Source organism: Solanum verrucosum, unplaced genomic scaffold (genome assembly GCF_900185275.1).
Source record: "Solanum verrucosum unplaced genomic scaffold, falcon-dt-bn FXZP01000007.1, whole genome shotgun sequence".
Classification (NCBI taxonomy): Eukaryota; Viridiplantae; Streptophyta; class Magnoliopsida; order Solanales; family Solanaceae; genus Solanum; species Solanum verrucosum.
The window spans coordinates 3,010,520-3,021,878 of NW_026020177.1; positions in this window are offsets into that span (position 1 = coordinate 3,010,520).

Genomic DNA, 11,359 nt, shown 5'->3' on the forward strand with positions numbered 1-11,359 from the left:
GAAGTCTCAACCATAATGCTTCACATATTTCATGTGCCATTCCTCTGAATTTTGCCTCCGCAATTGAGCGAGCAATGACATTTTATTTTTTGCTTCTCCATGTAACAAGATTTCCTCCCACAAAAGTGAAATATCCCGAAGTAAACTGTCTGTCATCGATAGCTCCAGCCCAGTCAGCATCCGTATATACATTTATCATTAGAGGATCTGTACATTTTGTGAACAAAATTCCCTTTGCTGGAGCAAACTTCAAATATTTCAAGATGCGCATAATTGCATTCATATGTTGCTCTCCAGGATTATGCATAAATTGACTTACCACACTTAAAGAATAAGCAAGGTATAGTCTTGTGTGTGCTAGGTACATCAATCTTTCTACAAGTCTCTGATATCTTCCTTTATCAATTGGAATTTGATTAGGGTCAAAACTTAATTTTAGGCCTTCTTCAACAGGTGTATCAGCTGGTTGGCAAGCTATCATGCAAGTTTCCTTTAACAAATCTAAAGTGTATTTTCTTTGGGATAAGAAAATTCCTTTAGATGATCTAGACACTTCAATTTCAAGGAAAAACTTTAATGGACCAAGGTCCTTCATCTCGAACTCTTTAGATAGGTAACTTTGGAGAGCTTTCCTTTCTTCAGGGTCATTTCCAGTCACCACCATATCATCAACATATACAATAAGGGCAGTAAGTTTACCTTGTTGTCTCTTCAAGAACAAAGTGTGATCGGTGTTGCTTTGAGTATAGCCAAATGCCTTCATAGATTGGTGAATTTTCCAAACCATGCTCTTGGTGATTGTTTCAGTCCATAAAGTGATTTCTTCAATCTGCATACTCTATAATCATGTGATCTCGGTATCTCGTACCCGGGAGGATAGTCCATATAGACTTCTTCAGACAACTCACCATGTAGAAAATCATTTTTCACATCAAATTGTTGTAGTGGCCAATCAAAATATGCAGCCAAGGATAATAACACTCAAACTGTGTTGATTTTTGCAACAGGTGCAAATGTTTCGGTATAGTCGATTCCATAGGTCTGAGTATATCCCTTAGCCACCAATCTCGCTTTGAATCGTTCTATCATACCATCTTCTTTGTACTTGACTGTATACACCCATCGACATCCAATTGTTTTCTTTCCTAGTGGACAATTGACAAGTTCCTATGTACTATTTTTTTCCAAGGATTTCATCTCTTCATCCATTACTACTTTCCACCTGGGATCAATTAAGGCTTCCTGCACATTGTTAGGAATATATACAACAAATAATTGATTTACAAATGACTTATTTGTTTCCGACAAACGATGATTAGACACAAAATGGCTCAATGGGTATCTAGTCTTACCAGAAATTTCTGGTTCATAGGTGGGTTTAGGAAGACCTCTATTGTGCTGTGGTGGTAGTTGTTTGACTGATGGTTCAGGTACCAAATCAGAAATATCATGAGTTGGCGACGATTGATTTGGTACATCAGTTGCTTGTTGGGTGAGGGGTTCATGTGATATTGGACTAACTTCTCCAATTTCTTGATTTCCCGTAGCACCCAAATCTGATTCTACCATATCTTGGTTATGTCCCATTTCCTGATGTTCACCACAACATAAACTTGATTCATCTACAACCTGGTTATTAGGTGCAGAAAGTAACAATTTTTCATAATTTAGAGACAAAATGTCCTTCGCGTCCTCCCCTTGGAGTTTTGTTTCATTAGAAAAATACATAGACTCTTCATGAAAAACAACATCCATTCTAACAAACATTCGTTGAGTTGGAGGATAAAAACATTGGTACCCTTTTTTATGAGTAGCATATCCCAAAATAACACCGCAGTGCACGAGGGGATAATTTGTCGCGTTGATGATTTTGAAGATGTACAAATGCTACACAACCAAAAACACGAGGAGTCAAATTTGGGACTATCGGTGAAATCACCACTTCAGCAAGAGCTTGAGATGGTGTTCTAAAGTTAATTCTACTAGAAGGCACTCGATTAATTAAATATGTTGCACAAGTGAGTGCTTCTCCCAATAACATTGTGGCAAATGAGCTTCAATCAATAGAGCACGAACAACTTCTAATAAATGACGATTTTTTCTCTCAGCTACCCCATTCTGTTGGGGTGTATTGGCACAAGTAGTTTGATGAGCAATTCCATGTGCTTCTAAATATTGCTTAAGTTCATAGCTGGAATACTCTCCTCCATTGTCACTACGTAGAACTCTTACTTAGGCATTATATTGAGTGCAAATCATTTTATGAAACTTTTGAAACAACAAATTCACTTCACTTTTGAACTTCATCAAACATACCCAAGTCATTCTAGTACAATCATCTATAAAAGTAGCAAACCAACGTGATCCACCTAACGTATTCACCTTGGATGGACCCTAAACACCTGAATGTATAATCATAAAAGGAATTGAACTTTTATTCATTCTTGGTGAAAAAGACACACGGTGACTCTTTGAAAGTTCACAGACATCACAATGGAAATCAGAAACATCAAATTTTGTAAATAACATAGGAAACAATTTATTAAGATATCCAAAAGAAGCATGTCCTAATCGTCAATGCCATAGCCAAATATCAGATTTCCTTGTTTTGTCCTCACAACTAAACTCATCAACCGATAATGCTTGGCGCAACTGATTAGAACTTGTTTGACTCCAAATCCAACTAATACAACTGCTATCGTCTAGTACCATAACCAATCGTCTTCCTTGTCTGGATGTCCTTAAACACACAATAGTCAGGCCAAAACATCACAACGCAAGATAGAGTAGTGGTAATTTGAGAAACAGACAAAAGGTTATAATCCAATAATAGAGCTACTAAGACATTGTCTAAATTCAAATTATTAATGAGAGACAAAGATCCTTCCCCAATGATAGGTGCCGAAGAACCATTAGCGATGGAAATATACATTTGTGACAAGGGTTTAAGGGATGAAACTTGTCTAGATCAAATGTAATGTGATTTGTAGCTTCGGAATCAATTATCCATGTACTATTACAAACAAGTGCAGATGAATTTAAAGCCTTACCATAGTTACCTCTCGTTGCTACCAAGGTTGTGGATTGTCCAGCAACATCTTCCTTGGCATTTGTTTCTACAATTGCAGCAGTGGAACTTTTGCTTGCATTTCTCCTTCTTGAATCACGGTTATGATCCCACCATTCTGGATATCCCACAATTTCAAAACAACGATCTTTTGTGTGCCCCGACTGATCACAATGAGTACACTTATAAGTGGAATTGTTGATACCCTTAGACCTCATTCGATCTGGTTAATTTTGAGAGAATCGATTTTTATTAGATCTATATTTGCTCACCATGGCTGCTGCTTCAGATTTTTCAAGATCTCCATTCATTGTTGCATGCCATACAGATTCACGACGAACCATTGAGTAACATTCTTCTAATTCTGGAACAGGATCCTTCCTTAAGATTTCCCCACGAATCTGTTCAAATTCACCATCCAAACCAACAAGAAAGATGTGCACCCTTTGTCGTGAATAGACTTGCGGTAAGAACTGACATCCTTCTCACTTTCCATGATCACCTTATCACGGTGATCTAACTCACAAAAAATTTCAATCAATTCTCCATAGTAGGAAGAGAGAGATCTGCCATTTTGTTTGGCAGAAAAGGCTTTTTGGTTCAAACTGAAGACTTGTAGTTCATCTGTTCCATCATAGAAGGTTGTTGACAGAACTTTCCAGATTTCTTGAGCAGTAGGTAAGCGAATATATCGCTTCATAATCTCGGGAGACATAGACATCAACAACCACCTCTTAACCTTTTGATTGTTTGTTTACCACTTCTCATATCCTTCATCTTTTTCGGTAGGTGGTTGTGTACTTCCACAAACAAACGAGAGTTTCTCTTTTTCAGCAATATGCATCTCTATGATTTGAGACCATAATTTGTTTCATTTAGAATAATTCGTGCATTGAAAGAGAAATTTTCATATTGCATGATAATCGGGGTAGAGTTAGAAGCATCTGATTTGCCCATGGCTCTGATACCAAGTTCAAATCTTGAATAGAATATTTCTTTTTGTATTCTATTATTTCTCAAAGCAGGCATGAACATGATAATATAACTACTACTAAGTTACAATATATGGAAATAATTAATATCTTCCTATTTTACAAAGATTACTAGAATTGAGTTCCTATTTTAAAAGATTACAAATCAAGTCCTAAAATATCTCTACAAACTCCTACCCGATCTTTGGTTTCACAGATATTTAAAATCAATTTAGTATTAGTTAGTGCAAAATGGTGTCGTAACGCGCCTTTAAAACAATTTTTTCTTCAAAGAAATCTTTCTTTAGATGCTAATTTCATTAATGAATCAGTCAAGGATTCTGATCAAAATTTTCTCTAAAGAGATCTTTCTCAATATGATAAATTTTTCATTAATGAGTCAATCAAGGATTCTCTTCTCCCAATTCCAGTACAACTTTCCTTGTACGCGAATGAGAATTTTCACAAGAACTTCTGCATAAACTTCTTCATTTTACAAAGAATCACCAAGAAATTCCTAAGTTGTAAAAATTCATTAGAAAACTCTACATAAGCTTCTCTATTTCCCGGGTGTGTTTAACTGTTAAGTTGCGACATCACTTGGTTTTGTCGAATCGAGAGATGTAGCCTTCATCTTATCTCATTAATATAGAGAAAATGTACAAAGTACTTTTTCAGGTAACTTCAAAGTTTGTTTAGCAATAACTCGTTTTGATGGTCCAGATTTGCGCACCTGTAATGTAAAAGATATCTCATTGTAGAAAAATCGAAATTGCAAACCGTTTGTTTTTTTTTTAAACTAGAAACATGAAACTATAACATAGCAAAAATTTGAACCCAAATTTCTCTTCCATTGCTACAGTTCTGCTTTTTAATATTGAACTCAACTTCAGATTTTTTCGTCTATTGATTTCTCCAATTTTGATTTTCACCAAGATGACTCTCTGTTTATTGTTATTATTATTTTTTTAACAACGTTTTTTCTATCTTTATTTCCATAAATGACGTGTTTCAACGATTGTGAGACACCATACCCTTGTCTTGAGATCATGGATAACAAACAAAATTATAGTGCCAAAGCTCTCTTCTTGAAAGTTCATCCTCCGATGATTGGTGTCTTTCGCTTGTTAGAAAGCAGCTGGACATTCTCATTCATCTCACAGAATGGTCGATGACAAAAACAAAGGATGTCATGTACAACTTCTCTATCACAGTTGTGACTGAAAAAGTTCTCCTCGTGAAGTCCTCCACCCATCAAAATGCTGTTGCTTCTAGTCCTCTTCTCCGTGGTGAGAACCTTACCAGTTGGCATGTTCCTCCTTCCAGTTTCGGTGAAGTTCGCTACATGTTTGGATATTGGGAAAGGGTAGAAGATTTGCTTGCACGCAGCAAGGAGGTTTTGGACCGCAACAAAACTTATGATGTTATCTTTGCTTCAATGTTCACATATGACCATAATGAGAATGTTCTCCAGGCCTTTTGTGAAAATTGTCGTCCATCCACCAACACGATTTCTAATTTCATAAGAGAATTATACCTATCTTTGTGGGACTTGAGAACCATTGGTGGTCTTCCTGTTCAAGAGACTTTTTATGATGAAGTTTTTCCCTCGACTAAGGAGTTGGCGCATGTAGATGATCAAGGGAAACATTTCCTCCCTAGAAGTTGTTCATACTTATTTTTGGCTTACAAAAGGTGTCATCAATGAAATATCCTTTCGTGATTGGACTAAATTCTGGTTTCGAGGACCAAACAAATATGCTAAGCCTTCACAAAAGTCATCTTAGAATCAGATGAAGTCAAGGATGAATCACGACCCTTCAAGGAATATTGACATGACTTTTTTACCACAAATCAAAGAGGAGAATGCCCCTTTTATCGAGCTAGGTGGGGAAGAATCACTGAGAGATGAGACTTATTTGGTAACTTTTCTTGCATGTTGGCTCTGTAAATTCGTGCTTCCTAAAAAAGAAGGTTGATTGTGTTCATTTTAGCATCTTCCCAACTTTGAAGAAGCAAACACGAACACAATCAACCTTCTTGTTGGGAAGCACAAATTTACATAGTCAACATGCAAGAAAAGCTACCAAATAAGTCTCATCTCTCAGTGATTCTTCCGCACCTAGCTCGATAAAAAAGGCATTCTCCTCTTCAATTTGTGGTAAAAAAGTCATGTCAATATTCCCTTAAGGATCATGATTCATCCTTGGCTTTGTCCGATTCTTAGATAACTTTTGTGAAGACTCGGCATATTTTGGTCCTCGAAACCAGAACTTGGTCTAATTGCGAAAGAAAACTTCATCGATGACACCCTTTATAAGTCGATAGAATGCCAAAAACAAGTACACCAGGAAATACAAAAGTTATGATCCTTTTATCATTGAACAAAATGCTAAACAAGTGTATTACGCTCTATATCCATTGCGTAGAGACAAAGTTGATTGGTGGGTTGTTATAAAAAGTAAGTTTGTGGGAAGAATTGAAATTGAGAATGTCTTAGATGTGGCGTATCAAAATGATGTTGCAATTGTTCAACAACAAGTTGATGTTGAATTAGAAACCACACTACAACATCCTCAACACATATTAGAAGAAGTATCTGATGATGAGATACTGAATGTTGAAGAAGAAATATCCGAGAATGAGGAAAATGAATCATTTGATGACAAAGAATAGGACGAAAATGAAAATGAAACAACTGAGGAGGAAGAATGTGAGAATGATGGAATTGAAACAAGTGAGGAGGAATTGGAGTTAGCCAGACTAAACAGGCTAAAAAGAAGAAGGCTAGGAGATCCATAGATCCTGAGGATATTACAGAATCTATTTCTTCTGCGCCAGAGCGCATCAGCCATGATACTCATTTATTTCATGTTCCATTTGGTACGGCGGATCCTCGACAATATTATCTTAATTACCATCGACCAGTCGATGCTTCCTCTACTTCACAGGCATTGCCTTCATAACGCTATGAGGACCTACTATTACAGGTTATTCGTCGAGCACGACCCTTATCGGCAGGTACTCCATCTCCCACATGTGTACTTGGGAGCCGAGGTATAATTTGGTCATTACGACCACATTTGAGAGAAAGGTATCTGCCAAACTTTCTAGCTGGCTAAAGAAAGTTCGAGACACTGTTGAACGTCCAAATTAGATGTTGCCTCATGTTTTTGATGAATTGTGTCTGTATTGGAACATAGACAAGTTCAAGGCAATATCAAAACAAGCCAAAAAGGCTAGAGGCAGTCTTAAAGGTGGTTCATTGCACATCAGAGGTGCAAAGAGCGTTGGACAATTGCAAGAGAGATGGTAAGTTATAATTCAAACTTTTAAATAAATAATTAGTTGATTCATATATATCGTTATAAATTTCAGATTTTATTTATAGGAAAAAGAATTGGGACGCACTCCTATTAAACTGGAGGTTTTCAAGAAGACTCATGTCAAGAAGAAAGAAAATGAGTCGGATCTGGATGTAAGGGTCGAGGAAAGGGCCAAACGAACTTTTGTAAGTTATTTAATATGAATAATATATAATAATAGTGAATATATTTATGATATGTATATATATTGATGTCAATTTTTATATTTAATATACAGAATGACTTTCATCAGTACGTCTCTGAGAATCTAGATAGTTCGGTCCAATTGACACCTGAACTGTCCACCCAGATTTGGAAAGAAAAAGTGGTAGGGGGGACACACAAGGTAGATGCTATGGTCTAGGATCTCAAAACAATGTAAGACGACTCCAGTCAGGCTTAAAAGGTATTGGATCATCAAGTGAAGCTGAGGCACTTGACGGTGTTCAGATTGTTGCTATGTCGGCTCAAATAGCACAACTTACATCGGCACTGGCAGAGTCGGAACGGAGAAGAGAAGCTGAACAACGAAGCATGAATGATACCATTCAGCAAATCAAAGAACAAGTGACGAACCTCACTCGTCGACCTACTACTTCGACTCCCGATGACACCGACGACGACAGTGATGATAAGGATGATTATGTAGATCCACTCCCTAGTTTAGATCTATGGACATTTATGATTTTTTTGAAATTTTGAAACGAATTTTGAAAGACTTTATAAGTCTTTAAATTTTGATTTAGATACTTTTGAATATTCTTTTAAGTTTGTTGTTTCATGTTTTGTGTAGATTCTTTATAATTGTGTGTGTTTGATTGGGTTAAATAGTGTAGAATTGAATTGAATTGAATTTGCAGATGGGCAGCAGAAACTGGCAGTTTCTACTGTCAAAAAAATTGCAGAAAAAGCGACGGACAACGTGGTTTTGTTCGTCACTTTTCTGTATTTTCCAAACAAATATTTTCCGGAAAAGAGACGGACAGGGTCCTTTTGTCCATCGCTTTTCTGGGATTTTCAAAAATAAAATTTCCACAAAAGCGACGGACTGCGTCGCATTTTGGAAATAAAAAAAATTAAAATTAAAAAAAAGAAGTAAAAAAGCGACGTAGTCCGTCGCTTTTTGAAAAGCGTCGAGCTAAAAAGCGACGGAAATGACTAGGTCGCTTTTCCGTCGATTTTGACCAAAAAAGCGACGCAGTCCGTCACTTTTTGCCGTCGTTTTTTGGCAATTTTTTAGTTGTGGCTTCTTCAATTAAGGTGAGTACAAACCTTAATTTATACCTTTACTCAGCCGCGATTTCTGATTGTCCTTCATTTTCAACGTTTCGTAGGTAGGCAGTTCACGATTTTCCCTTCTTGAAAGAACCTAGTTTCTTTAAAAAATCTAGCCACCAATTTTGAGCATTAATATAATAAAAATACAATGGTCAAATTTCTCTTCTTTATGTCTCCACTGAGTCACAATTTTCTCATTGTTAGGTAGATGGTTCATGATTTCGTATTTTTGTTACTTGTACCTTTGTTGTTGCTTCTGCTTTGGTGTTGTGACTGTTTGAAAAAATTCACATTGCTACTTCATTTCTTGTCATATGCCTAAAATTTACTCTTCTCTTTTTGGTCAAAATTTTATTTAAATTAAGGAAATAATAACATTAAATTGATTCCGCATAAAGTTCCAAGAATGACATTGAAACTAATTATGAAAGTTGCCTTATCATTTAAGAATGTAAATTTATCATCGATTAGTAGTGTGTATTTCTTTTGAAGTATAGAGTATCTTATCATGTGCTCTGATTTTACTTCCTATTATAGTAATCCTTTCGTTTAATTTTTTTTTATTTTGACTGGACACGAAGTTTACGAAAGTAAATCAGACTTCGAAGGTGTATTTAAGAGCTGGTTACCATCAGATTAGGATGAAGTCTAATGATGTGTTTAAGACAACATTCAGGACACATATGTGGTACTATGAGTTTAGAGTGATGCCACTTGGGTTTACTAATGCCCCAACCACATTCCAGGCTCTGATGAATTAGGTATTTCAACCTCTTCTCCTGAAATTTGTGCTAGTTTTCTATGATGATATCTTAATATACAACGAATCTCTTGCGGAACATATGAAGCATGTTACTACTGTTTTTATGACATTGAGGGAACATTCACTTTTTGCTAAGAGATCCAAATGTTCGTTTGGTCAATCCAAGGTTGAATATCTTGGTTATCATTAGCGATTATATGGTAGCTATTGATCCTGAAAAGGTAGTGGCTATGGTGTAGTGGCCCAGACCCTCTTTCTTGAGAGCCTTGAGGGGATTCTTAGGTCTGATTGGATACTACAGGAAGTATGTAGCCAACTATGGTACAATATGTCGGCCACTTATGATCTCCTAAAAAAATACAGTTCTTAGTAGAGAGATCAGACTGAAACTGCTTTCTTGGCTCTGAAGGACACTATGTCTAACACCCCAGTCCTTGCCCTACCTGATTATTCTCAAGAATTTGTAGTTGAAACAAATGCAAGTCACGTAGGAATTGGTGTAGTTCTCATGCAAAAAGGGAGGCTTATGTGAATAAGTACATGGCATAGCTTAGTGCTATAGACAAGTGGAGGCACTACTTACATTATAAACATTTTGTGGTAAGAACTGATCACCACAACCTGAAATACTTGCTTGATTAGAGAGTTGCTTCAACAATCCAACAAAAAAGGGCTTATCAAGTTGTTAGGCTTAGACAATGAAGTTAAGTTCAAGAGAGGGGATGAGAACTGAGTTGATGATGATCTTTCCAAACAATTTGAATGGGTGCAAGAAGGAGAAACAATTTCCTTGCTTTCAAAATTAAAAGTTATTAGCTCACCAGTTCCAACTTGGGTGAAAGATATCATAACCATTTATGAAGGTGACACGTTAGGTTCCGATCTTATTACTCAGGTGGTGGTAGACTTACAAGGTCCTAATATGTGGCACTATCAATCTGGGATCTTGCAAAAGAAAGGAAAAATCTACATGGGATCTACTAGCACACTAAGACAACAACTACTATAAGTTTTTCATAGCTCATCATTAGGGGGTCATTCAGGTAAGTTAGGAACACTTAAGAGGTTATCTTAGGTGTTTTATTGGCCTTTTATGAAACAAATGGTAATCAATTTTTTTGCAGAATGTGATATCTGTCAGAGGAGTAAGGATGAGACTATAGCATATCCTGGTCTTCTTCAACCACTTTCTATTCCCAACCAAGAAGGGACTCGGATTAGTATGGATTTTATAGAGTGGTTGACTAAGTCTCAAGGAAAGGATGTCATTTCGGTGGAAGTTGATAGGTTCACAAAATCAACACATTTCATAGCCCTATCTCATCCTTATACTGCAACGATTGTGGTTGATGAGTTTTGGAAGAGGGTTCAGACCTTACATGGTACCCTACTTCTATAGTCACTGATAAAGACAAGGTGTTTCTTAGCAATTTTTGGCAAGCTTTGTTCAAACTAAAAGGGGTTCAATTATCTTATAGCTCTGCTTACCACCCGCAAACAGACGGCCAAACAAAGAGGGTGAACAACTGTATAGAAACTTATTTGAGGTGTATGACTAGCAGCAGACCTACTAATTGGAAGACGTGTTTATATTTTTACCACCATCTTCCATAGTAGTCTTCAATGCACCCCCTTTGAAGCCTTGTTTGGTTATTATTCACCTCAACTGTCTTTTGGGGCTCTCTTAGACACTATGGTTCCTGCTGCTGAAGATGTGATTATTCACAGACAACAAATGCAACAATTATTAAAGGACAATATCCACAAGGCCCGGGAGAGGATGAAGTATTTTGCTGAACAACAGAGAATTGAAAGGGAGTTCCAAGTTGGTGATATGGTGTATTTGAAGTTGCAACCCTATCGGCAAACTTCCTTAGCTCTGAGGAAGAACCTTAAGTTGAGTTCAAAATATTAT